Source organism: Microtus oregoni, unplaced genomic scaffold (genome assembly GCF_018167655.1).
Source record: "Microtus oregoni isolate MIOR12 unplaced genomic scaffold, Mior012 000095F_ref0000231, whole genome shotgun sequence".
Taxonomy (NCBI): domain Eukaryota; kingdom Metazoa; phylum Chordata; class Mammalia; order Rodentia; family Cricetidae; genus Microtus; species Microtus oregoni.
In genome coordinates this window covers 3,284,608-3,304,322 of record NW_024544708.1, presented here as the reverse complement: position 1 = coordinate 3,304,322, position 19,715 = coordinate 3,284,608, and the positions used below count along the sequence as shown (strand labels likewise).

Below are 19,715 nucleotides of genomic sequence, written 5' to 3'. Positions count from 1 at the left end.
TTCTAATCGTTTTTTTATATACCAAAGTTTCACTTGTGGCAATAAGGAAAACAGAATTTCAGAATCCAGCTGTTCTTGTGGCAGGCAGAACGCATTGTTCTTCTAATGTGCATCTACCGCCCTCCACACTTTCTCAGAGGTCTGGTGAATCATGTCGTGTGTCCCCAAGGATGCTCCTCACTCTGCTGGAGGCACCGACTATACAAAGAAAATGGAGGGGAGACTCACAGGACAGCTTTGAAAGCTGCCGGGACAAGCTCAGGAACACGAATGAAGTCCCATGGGAGCAAGAAGGCATGATCAAGGGGTCCCAGGTGTGGCCGCAGGGAGACTGGAGAAAGACAGGGTCCATGGGTTTGCTCGGGTTTCAAAGTTCAATTCGGCACACTACCTGCACTCACACTGTGAAGTTTGGTTATACATAGACTTTGTGAAATGTTCAAATCGGGGGACCGGCACACCCATCACGTACTCTCTTCCAGCTATTCAGAAATTTTCAGATGACAGCCTGGCCCATCCCTGCTGGGGACTCTACTCATGGCCCACCTCTCCCCTATCTCAGCCTTGCCCTCTGCAGCCTCCAGCAACCGCCTTTCCGCTCTCGACTGCAACACAATTGATAATGTTAGAGGCTACATATAACTGATAGTGACAGTTTGAATTTTTAATTTTTATGACAAAGGGACAGAGGACTTCTATTAACAGGAAGAATTTGGGAGAAAGGGCCAGGTCTGACACAGCGTTAGAGGTGAGCTGACATACTACAGATGACGAAGCGCACTGAAGATGCTCAGAGATTAGCATGCATTTCATGACTCCAATCCAGAGGTCATCAGAAGCTCAAGTAAGCCAGAGACCAGCAAGGTGAGGAAGGAAAAGCAGGGTTAAGGGGCAGCAGGGATATCTTAGAACATAAGGGGGTAGAACTTGGGGACAATCTAGCTTCCAAATATTTGAGTACTGACAAAGGAAGCAGATATACAGGTAAATATGTATATATATATATATATATATATATATATATATATATATATATATATAATTGTGTGTGTGTATACTGTATACATAGACATATGGAGCAGGTTATATTTAGAATGTACATACATGTATGTAACAACAATTAATTTTAAAAGTACCATGAATTTCAGAGACAGCAAGGCAGAGGTATGGACGAGGTAGAAAAAGGAATGGAGAAATTATGTAATTATATTATAATCTTAAAAATAAAAGAAATAATAAATACAAATTCACTGATACCAGTGTTTGCGGCTGTGTGGTATTTGGGGATTGGTGGGAGAAACTAACTCAGTTGGGGGAATCACTATGTATAGGGACCACAAAGAGTATTTTTTCTTCAGCTGTACTTTCCTTCCAACTCTCAGGCTGGCCTGACTCTTCCCTGCCTTTTCAGCTCCAAATTTTTATCCCATCAGTGACCAGATTTCAGTGATGCTGTGCCCTAAATAAGCGATTCAGTCAAATGAAAACAAGGGACTTTGTTAGATGATATTACTGTGTGTGTGTGGGGGGGGAGATAAGGCAGGAAGTGGCTGTCAGAATAGGGAGAAACTTCCACCAACTCTGTAGAAGTCCACAGACAGCCAGAAGGAACAGAGCAGGGCAGAGGCACATTGACTTAGCACAGAGAATTATACTCTGGGCTAGCCTGTTTTCTTGGAGTCCTTACTGAAGGGTACTTTGCTAACTCAGCTGAGCTTGAGCCACAGGTGAGGAGTCCAGGGAAGGAGACAGACAGACACAAAGGCGGCTTGACAAGCATTTTATGAAACAGCTGATGAGACACACAGAGTGAGTGAATGTTTGGAAGGCTATGTCTGGCTGACCCAAGCACACCAACCATCACCACAGAGGTGTCTGTAAGTCACACAGGCTTCTAACAGTAAACTGATTTCCACAAGGCAAAGGACAGGGGTTTCTCACCTTTGCTGTTTCCCAGCTTTGCAGGGTCAGGTGAAAGCCAATGTCACACTCATCCTAGCGGTTAGCATCCTACCGTACTGACATCCACAATGGCCTGCCATGACCTCCGCTGCAGAATCTTCTATTCCCTCCCCTCCAACCCCCACAAATACAATTGCGTTATTCTCTTTAAAACCAATATACAGTGGTAAGCAAACATTGTGAAATGAAATGATTCCTAAGCTCTCACGCTGACTGCAGGACACAGCACACTCCTCTGCATGGAGGCCTAAATCTCACGCCCTACCTGCTGCCCCAGGTCACATTCTCTGTCCCCCAGGTGCCCTGCACTCTGAAAAAGCCAATTCTGTTGTAGCCCACCTTATGTCACTAAGCCCTATTGGGCTTTATTCATGTTGATTGAAACGTCACTCACTGCATAGGGCCCAGCTTAAACACGATTTTCTGAAATATATCTTCGGGGCCCACAAAAATAAATGTGTTACCAATCTATGAGTATAGCAGAATATTATTCCCTCCCTCCCTCCGTCCCTCCCTCCCTCCGTCCCTCCCTCCTCTCCCTCCCTCCCTCTCTTCGTCCCTCCCTCCCTCCCTTCCTCCCTCCTTCCCTCTTTCTCTCTTTTTCTTTCTTTACCAGTTGTTTTTGGTTCTATCCTAAGTCACTTGGCTCTCCAGTGTCTGGTTCCTGGCCCTCCAGGCGGTGTCAGAGGTTGGCTTCCTCTTATGGATCTTAAGCTGGACCAGTCATTGGTTGGCCACTCCCACAATTTCTATGCCACTCATACACCAGGACATCTTGTAAGCAGGACAAATTGTAGGTTGAAGGTTATGTGGCTGGGCTGGTGTTCCACTCCCTTCATTGACGTCGTGTCTTGCTGTAGGAGCTGGCCGGTTCAGCTCCATATCCCTCATTGATAGGGGTCTTAGTTAGGGTCACCTTCATAGATTCCTTGGAAATCCCATTGCACTAGGCTTCTTCTAGTCTAGTGCTTCCCCAAGATGTTGCCAATTCTAGTTACCCACTATGGGTGGGGCCATCCCTGGGATAGTGGTCCTCCATTTTAAGGAAGCAGGCTGGGGAAGCCATGAGGAGCAAGCCAGTAAGCAGCACCCCTCCATAAGCCCTGCCTCAGCTCCTGTCTCCAGGTTCTTGTCTGGTTTGAGTTCCTGCCTTGGCTTCTCTCAATGGTCTGTGATGCAGGCTATGTAAGCCAAGTGAACCCTTTCCTCCCCAAGTTGATTTTGGTCATGGTGTTTCATTTCAGCAAAGTAACCCTAAGACATTACTGGACAAAATATATCAAAAATCTCAAAAATTTCCAAGAGAAAAAAGAAAGATAATATGTTTTAAAGGTTTCAATGAACAACAAGATAAAACAATTAGATACATCAACACACCTAGTAATATATTCTGAAATACATAGTACAAAACCAATGGAACTGAAAGGATGGACAGAACATTTTAAAATAACACCTAGAGACTTCAGCACCTCGTGTCGAGTAAAGGATAAAGAATAAGTAAGGAGATAGAGGGCTTAAATAACAATAAACCAGTAAATCTTACAGACTTATACACAAACTCTGCCCACTAACAGTACACACGTTTTCTTAATTATACATGAAACAAGCACCAAGCCAGATCATAGATGAAGTAAAAATCAAATTGCCATAGGTTTAAAAAGATAGATATAATATAAAATATTTCTGACTATGATTGAATGGAACCAGAAATGGACAATAAACAGGAAAATGGAAACATTCGCAGATTTACAAAATTCAACAGTATCCTCTCAAAGGAGCAACAGACCAAAGAGTAAACCACAAGGGAGATGAGAAAATACTTAGGGATGTTTAAATACAAACACAACACAATGCAGGTGGTTCCAGGAAAGCTTTGCCAAGAGGGACTCTGATAGTGGAGATGCTTATACTGCAGAATACTAATGATCCCCAACTAACAACCTGATTTTACATTGAAAGAACCTGGGGAGTTGGGGCGGGGGAGGAAGATTAGAAGAAAGTAGAAAAAGAAAATAGATGAAAAAGCAAAGATAAAAGAGAGAAAAAGAAAAGGTGTTGAAAACAAGAGTTGGTTAGCCTAAAAGAAAAACAAAATCGAAAAACAAACAACTAAAAACAAAATCAACAAAATTAATAGCAATGGAAAGAAATAAGATGATTTTCAAATTATTAAAGTTATATATAAAAGGGGGTATTTAAATCAATCGCACAGCAGTAAAAACTATTATAGAGGTTTTATCACAAACAAGTGGATGACAGATGAAACAGTTGATTGTTTTGATTTCTAGTTTGTCTTTATTTTTAAGGTTTAATTTTTTTTTAATTTTTGAGATTAGATATATTTACATTATTTCTCCCTTCTTTCCTCCCTCCAAATCTTCCCATATGCTCCTCCTCGATCTCTTTCAAATTCTTGACCTCTTCCCAATGTTTATGCATGCATATAAATGTATGTATATACAGATATTTTCCTAACTATAGCCTGTTCAGTATGTATAATGTTACTGCATGTATGCTTTCAGGGCCGACCATTAGTATTGTACAGTCAATTACTGTGCTTTTCCCTGGGGGAAGACCATTTTTCCCACTCTCAACAGATAACTTTTTAGATACAAAATCTACCAATATTAAATGTGAAGAAATAGAAAATCTGATCGGACCTGCAGTAAATTTGAGGATTGAGTCAATCATCAAAAGAACTATGATAAAAACAAAACAAAACTAAATCCCCTCTGGGTTTGTGCCAGCAAATTCCACCAAGCAATTAAAAGACTATTGTCCTACTGTATTAATATATATATATATATGAAACAACAATTAAAGAAAAAGAAATTATGAATTTGAGAAAGAGCCGGGCAGTGGTGGCGCAAGCCTTTAATTCCAGCACTCGGGAGGCAGAGGCAGGCGGATCTCTGTGAGTTCGAGACGAGCCTGGTCTACAAGAGCTAGTTCCTGGACAGGCTCCAAAACCACAGAGAAACCCTGTCTTGGAAAAAAAAAGAATTGAAAAAGAGTGTGTGGAGGGGTGTGTGTGGGAAAGTTTAGAGGGAGATAGGGGAAGGGAAAATGATGTAATTATATTACAATCTTAAAAATGAAATAAATTACATAACACAAGCCAAAAAAAAGCTATTATCAATTCTTTTCAAATGTATTCAACAAACTGATGAAGTGAGAATAATTTCTAAGTCATAGAAAAACAATCAGAATGGAAAGGCAAATTACCTGCTTGTAGATGACATGACACCGCGTGTAGAAAACGCTAATGAAGCTCTACTGTCTTCTGTGCACGAGTGGGCACAAACAAGAAGGCTATCTGAATACAAGAGACTGACTTGCTCAAGCATGGAATTCTGACACAAACTTCAACAAGGAGGACATTGCAGTAAGAGAAATGAGCAGACACAAACCAGACCAAAAAGGACAAACACCTTATGATTCTGTTTCTATGAGGCTCTTAAAATCATTAATACAGAAATATGTATATACACATATACATACATAACACATAAAACATACATACATACACACATACATGTATATATGCACACACATACATATACACACGCACGCACACACATGTGTACATATACACATACATATACATATACACATATACATATGCATACATATACACACATACATATATGCAAACATACACACATGCATGCACACGCACAAACACACATACATAAATACATATACAAATCCACACATATACATACAAACATACATACATACATACATACATACATACATACCAGGGCTGAGGAAAGGAGGATGGAGAGCTGTGCATTCATTCAAGTTTCAGGTTTAGGGTGACAATAAAGTTCTGGATGACAGTAATAATCTCACAACAACATAACTATATTAAATGCCACTAAACTGCGTACTTTAAAATGATCGATATTCTCAGTTTTATGCTGTGCACACTTTATAACAGGCAGCCACGCCTCAAACAGAACCCAGTACATCTGTAACAAACTCAGGAGAGAAAGAACCCCAACAGAGCTTGGGCAAGGAACCTGTGGGGAGATAGGTCATGGGCCCTAGAAGACAGCTGGCCTACTTCTTCCATTCAGCTAAATGAACTAAAACAACTAGTACTGACCAATCATTACCCCCAGACTAGCACATCATGGCAGCATGCGCAAGCTCATGCTAGACAAAGTCCCAGCACGAACAGGTGCAAGTGTCTCCCCAAGCTAAGGAGCTATTGGTAACTGATAGATGTGGGATACAAAGTCAGGCATTTTAAGGATGGGACCCATCTAGGTTGAGAGGCTCCAGTGGAAGGTCGTCATCCATCTGAGAGGACAGAGGCAGCACAAAGTGTACTTGATCCATTTGGAGATATACAAAAAGAGGACACAGCCTTGGATCAGAAGGAAAAAGAGTGGATCTGGGAGAAATTGAGGGAAGAAAGTTAATTGAATATGATTGAAATATATTACAAAAAGTTCTCAAAGAACTAATAAAAATGAGAAAAAGAAACTAGCATGGCAATACAAAACTTAGCAAGTTCACTTAAAGAGAAATATAAATGATTCTTAATCATGGAAGAAAAATACTACTGCAACTCATAGCTTAAAAATCCTGACTATGAATTATAAAATGGAAGTGACAGAATATTCCAATGATCAGGGGAGCAGAGCCAATTTCAAGTGTTTGATGACATACTTCCTTTTAGTATTTAAATGCATTCTCTGGGCAAATGCTATGAAAGTAACACGTGCATGTGTTTCTTTCGTATGACATTGAGCTAGTTATACTAAAGGCATATTTGCAAAGGGACATATTCCATGGATATTTAATATAGCATTGCTTTATAATAAACAAGACTGCAAACACCTATGCATCTATAGTGGAGGTATAGCTAAATAACAGCATGTCATCCTGTGGAGCTCCGTATAGGCCTGCAGAAATCGGTAAAACCCCTAGAATATGTTGAAAAAAATTGAAGGGAGAACCATGTATATGGCAAACTACTTCTATTTACAAAGATGAGGATAAGGAACTCATTTGCTTTCTCTAGAAGGTTGCCCGGGGCTACTAATAGCAGGCACAGGCTGTGTAGATAGGCATATTTTTATATATTTTGAAATCTTCCTACTACTAAATTAAAAGGGCAAAAAATGCTACGATGTTAATATGTCTTGCTTTGCCATGAGATTTTAAAGAGTATTTTGCTAACTGCACCCCTTTCTTTCTCTTATTTATTTAGCAAAACAAAGGATGGAACCCCAGGGCTTTGCGCAAGCTAGAGAAATGCTGTGCTTTTTGCTAGCCACGTCTTCCAACTTTTTCACCAGTTTACAAATACTTCAGATAGGGTTTCACTAACTTGGCTAAGCAGGACTTAACCATGGGGTCCTTATGCCTCAGCCTACTGAGTGGCAAGAACTATGGGCCAGTGTGGCCATGGGTTTGGAACTATTCATTGGAGTCGGGTGGCTTATTGTTTGGTAATACTTGAAGGCCGTGGTTATCTTTTCTGTAGACTCCATCAGTTGACAATAGTGTAAGTGGAAGGATTTCGACCCCACGAGTCACTTTCTGATTCAAAAATGGCTGTTGACAAGTCTCAGCCTTGTACAGGCCCACTTACAGGGTACCACAACCACTAAGGAATCATGTTTGCAATGTGGGTACCAAGTTCTGAAGACACATTTTCTATCTCTCTTCCCTGTCTTCTGGTTGTCACATTCTTTTTGCCCCTTTTCCCTCAGCTTTCCTTGAGTCATACAAAAGTCCTATAAATGTCCAGCTTAGGACAGAGCACTCCATTCTCATTTATCCTGAGCATCGTGGGAGGCCACAGATCTTTGCATTCACCATTGCTCAATACAAAGAGAAGATTCTCTGATTAAGGATGAGAATAGCACTTGTCTATGGGCATAAACATTAATATTTAGACTGCAATCTGGTACCATATCAATTTAGTTAAAAAAAATATGAGATTCTTCTTAGGCTATGATCTCCCCTAGCCATTTTTTAAAAAATTTTACGGGGTTAAAAGTACTGATAATGTATTGCCTCCTATGTAGCAGGGCTCAAATCCAATCCAAGAACGGTTGGTTACTCCCATAACAGTCACGCCACTATTGTACCAATGGGCACAGCTTGCCTGACAGGGGCACTGTAGTTTGTAATTCACAGGCTTCACAGCTGAGGAACACTGTTGGTGTTTTCTCTCCTCCAACAGCCTGCGTAACACCTTCCGGCACTATGAACATGGGAAGAAAGGTTCCACCTTGGCTTCCCCTTGGTTTCTTTATATCTTTCCACCGAGGCATGTGCAGTCTTTAGAAATGGGGACTTATCATCTAATTCTGGTGGAGACTCAAGAGCAATGATTTGGAGGTTCCTCAGGGTCTCTGGCAATGTATAAGGAGGTATTTCATTCCCATATGGGATTTCGGCTTGATAATGATGGTTTTTCTAAGAGAACCATTATCCAGCAATGCAGAACACTTCCCGCTTTTAAGCTCATGTCTTCTAATTGGCTTACAAGGTAGTGTGTTTCCATAGTGTTATTTTCTAGATCCTTCACTTTGCTTAACCATCTCTCCTCTCATCTCCCCATCCCCCACCCTCAACACCTGACTGAACTTTTCACCCCCCCCATATTCCCCTTTCTCCACTTTCATATGAGTTTTTACTCATCACCCCCATCCTAAAACATCTCTCTATGAGCATTTCCTTGGTCATGACTTCTCTAAGTTCTCTAAGATAAACACACAGAACTAAACATAGGAGAGATTGATAACACGTGGTGTTTGTCTCTCTGGGTCTGAATTTCCTAGGTTGATATATTTTTTCCTAGTTCCATCCAACTACTTGCACATTTCCATTCTTTCTTTTTTTCACATCTGAATAGAATGCCATTGCGCTCAAATACTGCATTTTCATTACCCATTCATCACTGATTGACTTCCAGGATGTATAGATGTATACCTATTGTCAACAAAGCATCATTGAATTTTAATGACCAAGTTTCTCCTTGCTTATATTCCCAAGAGCTGTATAATCCAAATAGTGGTATTTCTAGGTTTTTAAAAAGACTTCCACACCAATTTCTACAGTAGATATATCAACATAATTATACTCCCACTACCGGTGATTAAAGCTCCCCCATTCCCTACATCCTCACCAGCCCCTGTTGTTGTTTGACTTATTAATAACAGCTATTCTGACTGGCATGAGATATAATCTGAAAGTCATTTTGGTTGGATTTTTCCAGACAATGAAGGATGCTGAACACTTCTCACTGTATTACTAGGCATTCATATTTCTTACTTTTAGATCCTTCTGTTCAATTCTTTATTTTCGTTCTCCTTCAGCTGTTTTCTTTCTTGGTGTTTTTCCTACATTCTAGATATTCCCTGTCAGATTTACAAGCGGTAAATACTTTCTCTCATTCAAAGCTTGTCTTTTCTTTGAATAACAGTTTCCTTTGCTGTTTAGAAATTTTTCAACTTCATGAAATGCCATTTGACAATTGTTGGCCTTTTGTCCTGAGCTCTCAGCAACCTTATTAGAGAGTTCTTACCTGTGCCCATATCTTGAAGTGTATGTTTCCGTTTCAGGTTTTATAAGTTAATGATGCATCTCAAGTCCTTATATCAATAAGAACAAACCAAACCACAAACTCTCAGACAAAAGGAAATAATTGAAATCAGAGAACAAAGCGATGAAGACAAACAAACACATCAATGAAGAGTTTGATCTATTTTGGAAAAATAGCCAAAATTGAAAATCATTAGCTGAATTAACCAAAAAATAAAGAGAAAGGAAACCTAAATTAATAAGTTTAAAGACAAAAGGGAGACATTATAACCAAGGATCGTAGGATATACTTTAAAAATATACCCATAATTTTGACATAGATAGGGCTGCCGCCCTCCTGAGGAGCTATTAGAAGTTGGTTGTGTGTGTGTGGAGGGGGGTCATCCCTTTTTGAGAATGTGTCCACCAAGAGAATGTTCCAGTGGATGACGTCACACCTGTACTGGCAGTAATAACAGGCCTTACTGAGTTAATAAAATAAGAAAAATGAAAGGGGAAGAAGTTGTGATGGGCTGTGTTTAATGCAAATGAGGGCTACTGTCAGGAAAATGGGTAGTATACAGTACATATTTCATGACTTCTCTGCCTTTGGCTAAAACCAAGTGTAGTATATGTACCTCTCAGCTTAACAGTTTGAGATTGTCATGTTTTATTACATGCATGCATGGGAATTCCCAGTAATTACAAACTGGAAAATTTAAAAGAAATGGTACAAATTCTTACATGTACATGACCTACCAATGTTAAGACAAGAAGCAATTTGAAAAAAAAAAAGTTGAAGAGATTTATCACAAGCAACAAGATTGAAGCAGCCGCTGAAAACCTACCAACCAAAAAAAGCCCAGGTCCAGATGGATTCACCGCAGAAATTTACCAGACCTATTGTGAAGAACTAAAGCCAATGTTTCTCAAGTTGTTCCATAAAATAGAAAAGAAAAGAAGGTTTCCAATTTCTTTTTATAAGGCAGCATTATGCTGATTGCTAAACCATGGGAAGATACAATCAAAAAAGAAAATTATAGACCAATCTCCCTGATGAACACAGATGAAAAACTTCTCAATAAATACTTACAAACTACATTCAAAAATACACCAGGATCAAGTTGGGTTCATTCCAGAGATGCAGAAATAGTTTAACACACGCAAATCAATACATACAAATCCACCAGATAAACACACATAATGACAGAAAGCACGTGTTCATCTCAGTAGATGCAGAAAAAGACTGGAAAATTCCAACATCCCTGCACAATAAAAGGCCTAAGGAATCTAAGGGTACAGTGAATATATCTTAACATAATAGAGGCTGCACCCAGCAAACCCACAGCCAATACCATGCTAAATGAAGAATAACTCAAAGCATCCCCACTAATATCAGGAACTCTATTAACCATGTTCACTGTGTTCAATACCTTTCAATATAGAACTTGAAGTCTGAGCTAGAACAATAAGACAAGAGAAAGGACACAAAAGACAAACATAAAAAAGGAAGACATAATCAATACCTTTCAATATAGAACTTGAAGTCTGAGCTAGAACAATAAGACAAGAGAAAGGACACAAAAGACAAACATAAAAAAGGAAGACATAATCGTATTTTCAGATGAAATTATTCTATTCACAAGACTCTCAAGACCTCAACAGATAATTCCTACAGCTCACAAACCCTTCCAGAGAAGTGACAGGTTACAAAAGTCACACACAAAATCTAAACACCTAAACACCGAGGATAAAATGACTGACAAGGTAAGCAGGGAAACAATCCCATCCATAATAGCCTCAAAAATACATTGGAATAAACCTAACCACAGAAGGAAAAGACATGTACAAGGAAAGTTTAAAAACACATACAAGAGAAATAGAGGAAAACACTAGGAGTTGGGAAGGCATCTCATGGATGGGCAAAATCAATACCATCCTACTGAAAGCATTCCACAGATTCAACACAATCTCGGTCAAAACTGCAGCTTTATTCTTCACAAGAATCGAAAAAGAAATACCCCAAGTTCATGTGAAATCCCAAAAGCCCCCTGATAACCAAAGAAATCTTGAGCCATAAAAAGTGCTAATCTACCCGATTTCCAGCTATACTGTAAAGCCAGAGTAATGGGCACAGCACGATGCTGGTACCTAACGACACACAGGGCAGTGGGCTAGAGTAGGGGACCCAAATGTTAGCCCATGCAATGATAGCTGTCTAATTATCTCACAAAGATTCCAAAAATGTACACTAGAGGAAGACAGTCTCCTCAACAGATGGTGCCCGAGAACTGGCTGTTCACACGCAGAAGGAAGAAAGCAGGACAAAGACTTTTTGTACAGTTGTTAACATCTTTGCCCCCCCATTTCTGCTAGTCCAGGGCAGCATTCATGTCAAGTGGGGTGAGAAATATGAGCACAGAAGACCTCAGATGAGCGAAGCTGTGTGGTGGAGTTCGGTCGGAAGTCTGCTGAGTAGCCTGGCAGATTGAGACTCCCAGGACCGAGAGGCAGGACCTAGAGACCCACACCAGTTGTACAGTTAGGACCAGGAGCAAGGTCTGTCCAAACAGACGGTGCCATTAGTAGGACATGCCATGGAGGAGCAGAGGGAGGGCAACCCTGTCCCGAAGGAGAAGAGGGAGAAGAGGGTAAAAATGTGGCAGTCAGAGCCAAGGAGAGCTCCCCAGGAACCTCTGGATTTCCTGTCTCTGCCAAGACTCTAGTTGGCTACATTATTATGCAAAGTACACGGATAGGTCAATGGCTCAGAGATACAGATGCACAGACTTAGCACAGCCTCTGTCTCAGATGTTTCTAGCAACTAGAGTTCTATTCGGCTTGGTGTTAATGGAGCTTAAGAACAGAGTTCCTTCTCACACAAGTCAGCTTGGAGTTGGAAGATCACCCTTAATGTAGTGCCTTCATTCGTTCATTCGTCAGAATCACAAAGAAACAAATGCATTTATTTATTATTTATTTATTGCCCTGTTTTTCTTTATGTCTCTTGAGAATCCATGTTTATATGTCCTAAATTTGTCACCCTTTTCAGGGCACTGAGATTCTGGCTTACTGTTCAACAAGGCCCAAGTTTCAAGTAATACTTGGCTTGTTTGTCTGAGACAGGATCACGCCATGGAGCCCAACTGGCCTTGAAATGGCTCTCCTCTTTCTGTTTCTGCGCGTGGGGATTGCAAGCGGGTGCCCCCATGTCTGAAAAGGAATGGTGTCTGCCCAAGGAGCCTCCCCTCTTTTTCTCTCTTCTTAAGACAGACATTAAAAGTTAAAAGCCAGAGCAGGGAATAGGAAGTGCTAATGAAAATGTCGTCAAGTGTGACTTTAAATCTTAGCATGTTGGAGCCTGGCTAGGATGAAAGGCAGGTTGCATGCCCAAGGCCAAGCAGCTCTGATTTGAGAGGTTCCATGCCTTTCAAATGTCCTCCAAGCGTCACATAAAAAACACTGGGATTCATTTTGACCCAGTGATGACTCAAATTATTAAAAAAAAAATAATAAAAAATAAAAATCAAACGTGAGCAAGCCCAGCTGGACAGCGGCACTCAGAGGCAGGCGCTTGGAGTCTACAGTCAGTTGCCATGTGGAGGCAGCGCTGGGCCAATCTCTTGTAAGACAGATCTGGTTTCAATCTGTGTTTCTTTGGTTTTTATTTATTTTATTTATTTTTTTTAATCAGTGTTGGCCTAGATTTCCGAAGTTGAGTGGAAATGGAAATATTTTTTCTCTCCCTTGAACTCATCTGTCTCCTTTTATTTACATAATATAACATCTTTTCCCCCCTGAAGAATTCTGTTTTTGAAGAAGACAAAATGAAAGTAAAATAAATGGAAAATTTCCTCCTGGACACCGTGAGACACAGGATCTTCCCTTCAGATCAACTGTCTAGGCCTCGCTGCCGCCGCCACCAGTGTCCATGTGACCGACAAATGAGGCTACAGAACTGAGACCAGAGTCAAACTGTGTTTGTCAAGGCTGAGCCCCACCCCGTCCCCCAAGACAGAACAAGGGGACGTGTCTGTTAACCCACTAATATCCACTCTTGATTCCAAAGCGAGGAAAGCAGCCTGGATGAGAAGTCTGCCAAGTGCTGGCAGGAGAGGGTTTACCAATGCATCGAGGGTGTTGTTACTGTGGCCATTGGAATAATCCATCAACTCACGGCTGTTCATTGAGGTAACGGACGAGCACATTGCCAGTAAGAAAAGATTCCTAGAGAACACTTAATTGGGGCGCTATGTGTTTTTAATGACTGAAAATACAAAGAAGCAAAAGTGCCACACGCCAGTATCCATGCTCTTTCAGCCACAAGAGCCTATCTAACAATATTTAAAAAGTCAAGATGACGAGATGAAATTAGATTCTCCTGTTGTCTCAGTGCAATTATAGTATCTCTAGGAGACAGGGCAGGTGTGAGCTGGGGCATGGCTGCACTCTGCCCACTGTATGATGTATCCTGATGTATCCTCTAGGACATCATGGTCAACAGACAGCTTGCTGTTGTCTGCATCTCAATCTAGTCACACTGCTCCCGGGCCCTGTTCTGCCATCATCATTTATTCTTAGGAAGGTAGCAACACATCAGTACCCCTAGGCCATTTCATACTTCCTTTGTATTCAGTGTGCGTGAGACCCGTCCAATGGAAACACTGGTGTTAGGAAGAGAATTGATCTTAGAACAGAGCCCCAATCACTTCCTAACTCCAGCTTCTGGTCATGACACCACACACAGAGCAAAGCAATAGGACTTTGGGCTGATGGTTTCTGAAGGGATACTTTTAAGTAAGGAACGACAGCCACTCCTTGTTGAGAGGATGGTCTGGCTGCTCTTCTAAATCCCACTCACAGAAAAATTTGATTTTGGACAGAAACAAATTTTTTGACCTGAAGCACATTAAGGCCAGCTTCACTTAAATACAGCGTGTGCGGTAGCTAGCCAGCTGTGGGCTGCTGGCCTGTGACGACAGAGGGTGGGCACCAAAGAGTTGGGACAGCACTGCTGCTGTGTATCTGACATCCAGGAATGAGACCCAGGCTAGGGAAATGCAGAGAATACGGTACTGAGGCCACAGATCACTACAGATCAGGAGTGAAGAACAGTGCCCTAAAGTATGGCCACAAGGGACACACTGCACAAGAAACTGAAGGCTATACCTGCCTGGCGGGGAAATAAAAAGCGAGGATGAAATTTATTTATGGAAAATAAAACCCAGGAAACAGGCAAATTCTTCCAATTCTCTGTTGTGAAGAGACTCCTAAAACATTATCGGCTATTGCTATTATCCTTGGTTGACCCTCAGAGCTGGAAAATAAGACCTCATTGCTAAAGACACCATGCATTTTAGAAACAAGAGTCCAGAGGCTCCTGGGTCAGAACTGATTTGAAAGCCTCCCCACTAAAGACCAGATTACTGGTATCAGAAGGTGCCAGGAAAGCTTCCAAAGGAGGAAAGCCACCAATAGTCCTACACAGATATGATATCTAGGGACCCCAACAATGACGAAGCATGGTATGATAAGTTTAACATTATGTTAGTGATACATACCTGGATGGTAGCCAGCATCTCTCTAATTGGACTTGAGCCCCATTCGAAGCAGAGGGAAAAAATGCGTGGTGCTGGAAACCTAGATAGCTACCCAAGCCTGGTGAAGTCATGGCTCTTGGAGGATAACCTGTAACTGTCACATTACTAAATCAGCATAATCCCAACCCCAACCATAGTCTAAACATTTGTCCTTACACCCAAAGATAGGAGTAGTCCTCGTGCCTCATCAGGAAAGCTTGTCTCTGTATCAAGAGGAAACCATTACAGAAACTGCAACCCATGAAGATGCAGCGCTGTGGAGCCCAGCCCTAGCCGGTACATCTACAAGACAGCTCCCTGCACCTAAGGTTCAAGGATCATCAGAAGAAGGGGCAGAGAGACTGTAGCAGCCAGAGGATCAGGGAGTTTACTATATGACTCTCTTAGGAATGTTAGGAGCTCTACCTACAAGTTCTCACCAACAGGACTGCCTAAACATGATCCAGACAATAGACATGCTCAAGGGGACAGGGAAAGCCCAGGGTATCTCAGCCCTACAGAAAGAACTACAGAGTAAGGAATGTCGAGAGAGAGAGAGAGAGAGAGAGAGAGAGAGAGAGAGAGAGAGATATTTCCCCAGGAAAGAACACATTAATAAGTTATCCATAGGTTATCCAGCATCAAAATGGCCAGTCCTGAAAACTTATATACAAGTAACATTATATAGACCAAGCAGATCATATATATATATATATATATATATATATGTGTGTGTGTGTGTGTGTGTGTGTGTGTGTGTGTGTATGTATAGACATGTACCTATAGGCAAGCAATGACAATTAATGAAAAAAGAAGCCATGCATTTGAAAGAGAACAAGGAGGGATATATAGGAGAACTCAGAGGGAGGAAAGGGAAGCAGTATTTGATATAATTATATTTTCTCAAAAATAGTTTTAAAAGAAAGTATACTCAGGTATCTCCTTTCAATGGTTGCTTGCTAGCTTTTTGTTACTATAACAGAATAGCTGGGGCTGTTTAATTATATAGAAAAGTGTTTGTTTTGATTATAGTTTTAAGCTAGAAGCCCAAGTAGCATGGAAAAGGCTCTGGCAAGGTTCCTTGGATTATTTCACATCATGGAAGAATGTGTATCACTCTTTCTGTGTTTTCTCGCCTTATCAATAAACATGCAGAATTTCACATGGGAGCTCTACTCCAGTGGCCTGCTCTAGCCACTTCCTAGGCCTACTTATGAACACTATGGTTGGACTATCTACCTATGTAAAACCATTAACATAAGACTACAGGAATTATACTCAAACATGAGTTCTGCAGTAAACCATGCTCAAACCACAACTACCAGTTTTACTTGGAGTTCCTGGGGAAAAAAAAGTGTTTTTCTCTTTTGGTTAGTGGCAATTAGATAAAATAGTTTCCCAGTAGGTTGGCACTACAAGCCACTGTCTTCTGAAATTGTGTGATCATGTGTGGAAACTTCTGTGGATTCTCAAGGGTCTATGCCCTAGGACCATGATACTGAGTCTTGAGGCAAGTTTATCTTTCTTGTTCTAGTTCTGATTCAGTCGTCAGCAACCTACATGCCTATTCTCTCTTCTTTGGCTTCGCTCCAGCAACTGAGGCTGACCAGTCTTGGTGCAGGCTTCCCTATGGCTCACTTGCACACCCCTCACATCACCTGCAGTCGGTCACACCTGTAAGGGACTGAAGGTTAGTGCTGAGGCCGAGAGAGACATCCTCATCTTGGACAACTTCCAGTGAAGGCCCAGAGGCAAGCTCTTTCAGCAGGGCCTCGGCAACCAGCACCAGGGAGTAGCTCTTCCAGGATGGAGGATCACAGTGCCAGGCACTCACTCCAATCCTGTGCCACTCTTCTCTCTCCAAGCTTCCTGCACTGTCTTGCTCTCTCCTGTAGTGATAAGGCTGCTTGTTGGTTCCTGGCTGCTCAGCCCTGAAATAATCATATAGAAACTATATTAACTAAATCACTGCTTGGCCCATTAGCTCTAGCTTCTTATTTGCTAACTCTTACATCTTAACTTAACCCGTCTCCATTAATCTATGTATTGCCACGAGGCTGTGGCTTACCGAGTAAAGTTCTGTCTGGCTCCAGTGGAGTTACATGGCTTCTCTCTGACTCTTCCTCATTTCTTTCTCCCAGCATTCAGTTTAGTTTTCCCCACCTAGCTAAGTTCTGCCCTGCTATTGGTCCACAGCAGTTTCTTTATTAACCAGTGAAGCATACAGAGGGGAATCCCACATCATCTCCCAACTTTACAATTACAACTGGCCAGACACCTTTTGTATCCTTACTCAGAATGCAAAGTAAAGGAGTATGCAATAAACTACGTCCCCTTTCACTTATCCAGGAAGCTTTGTCTGTTCTTCCATTGACTCTTAAACTTCTACGAATCTATGCCCATCCCCTTGGCATGTAAGGCTACCCTGCTTTATGAGTACTACAGAGTGTCCTCAATATCCCTGAAAATGAAAGGCCCCTTGTCATGTGTCCTCTGGTGACGTCTTGGCCTTTCCGATGGGTTCTTCTTGCATCTCTAATTTTACACAACCTCCCATGGTTTCAAATGATTTGTCGCCCCTGTTGTGCAAACATTGAATCCAATACAACAATCACTTTTGCCTGTGGACCTGACACATACTAGACAATCAAAAATATTTGCTAGATGACTGATCAAGTAAAAGGGATTGATGTGGTATTTGTCCTTTCTTATGACATGCTTCATTACCTGTGTTTCTGTCTCCGGACGCTCTCCTGGTAGAGAAACACTTGCTCATTTTCTAGTAACCAGTTATCTACTGAGGTCAAACAAATCCCTGTGAGGCCATTAGACAAAGATTTCATTATTTTGAGCCTTGGCTTTTTTCCCCTTTGAGAAATAAATCTCAATACTTCTGGTTCATTCTGCCAAATATGGGGTTGTGAGGATGTTGAAACTGATTTTTAAAGATCCTTTTTACAAATAGTGACCCAAATGCAGTTTTAAAACAAAAGTTCCTGTGGTGAGTCTGATTCTGATTCAACTTTTACAGTTTCACAGATGATTGATGCATCTGTAGAAATTTTCTTCTTTCTAAAAGAAGACTGGATCTCTAATAAGCTATCGTTTCTATAGAGATAATCATTTCATCCATCTAACCATACACTCACTCTATCATCCATTCATCCATCCATCCACCCATCCATCCATCCACCCACCCATCCATCTACCATCCATATACCCATCCATCTATCCATCCATCCATCCATCCATCCATCCATCCATCCATCTGTCCATCCCATCCATCCATCCATCCATCCACCCATCTGTCCACCCATCTACCCATCTATCCAACCATCCATCTACCCATCCATCCATCCATCCGTCCATCCATCCATCCGTCCATCCCATCCATCCATCCACCCATCTGTCCATCCCATCCATCCATCCATCCATCCACCCATCTGTCCACCCATCTACCCAACCATCCATCTACCCATCCACCCATCCATCCATCCATCTGTCCATCCATCATCCATCCATCCATCCATCCGTCCATCCCATCCATCCATCCACCCATCTGTCCATCCCATCCATCCATCCATCCACCCATCTGTCCACCCATCTACCCAACCATCCATCTACCCATTCACCCATCCATCCATCCATCCATCCGTCCATCATCCATCCATCCATCCATCCACCCACCCACCCACCCATCCATCCACCCACCCACCCACCCACCCATTCACCCATCCACCCATCTATCCACCCACCCATCTATCCATCCATCCATCCACCCATTCATCCATCCATCCATCCATCATCCACCCATCTATCCATCCACCCATCCATCCATCATCCATCCATCCATCCACCCACCCATCCTTCCATCCCATCCATTCATTCTCCTTGTAGATTGTTATTGTACACAGACAAACAACGGGAAAGCTATAGTATGGTTAGATCTGGGAAGGAAAAGCAGACACTGTGTTGGTGGGAGAGAAAGGGACTCTGCTCCAGTCTGCACAGATGGCTGCTTTGGAAGCCCACACTGGGGTCTAACTACATTATTGGGAGTAGGTCAGGTTTCTGTGCATGTGTTTGCCAGCAGAGAGGGTGGAAGTAGGTGGTGGCTGCAGCAGAAGCAGAGGCATGGTTGGACCTCAGAGGAAGGAAAGGGAACAGAGGGGCTGGAAAATAGGGGTGGGGAAGCAGAGATGAAAAGGAATAGATGAGGAAGAGTTCTCTTAGGAAAACTTGACTTCACCCACAGAACAATATGGAGACTGTGAAGAGCTTTTGTGGAAAGCTGACTACTTTGATTACATTTGACATTCAAAATGTTGCTTACCCTGTGTGAGAACAAAGGGTAGGAAAATGAGAAGAAAAGGACTGGTCTTCATGGTAATCAGGTCAGAAATTGCGGTGCCCAAGTTTGGGGAGCCTCGGCTTGAATGAGGAGACACGGATGGACAGAGGAGTCAAGAGGGAAAGTCAAGAGATGCCCTTCCCCTTCTTCAGAGAGGGTGGTATTGATAGAAAAGTCATTGCTGTCAGATGCCCTTCCCCTTCTTCAGAGAGAGTGGTATTGATAGAAAAGTCATTGCTGTTAGATGCCCTTCCCCTTCTTCAGAGAGGGTGGTA

General features: G+C 41.9%; 1 protein-coding gene and 1 pseudogene across 1 annotated transcript in view; one reads left to right on the top strand and one right to left on the bottom strand.

The window, feature by feature from the left end:
* The window catches only part of LOC121442787 (transmembrane protein 200C-like), a 186,897-nt gene that overhangs the window by 105,557 nt on the left and 61,625 nt on the right, over positions 1–19,715 (bottom strand). The gene's annotated exons all lie outside the window — the stretch shown is intronic.
* On the top strand, positions 10,105–10,207 carry LOC121442802 (annotated as a pseudogene).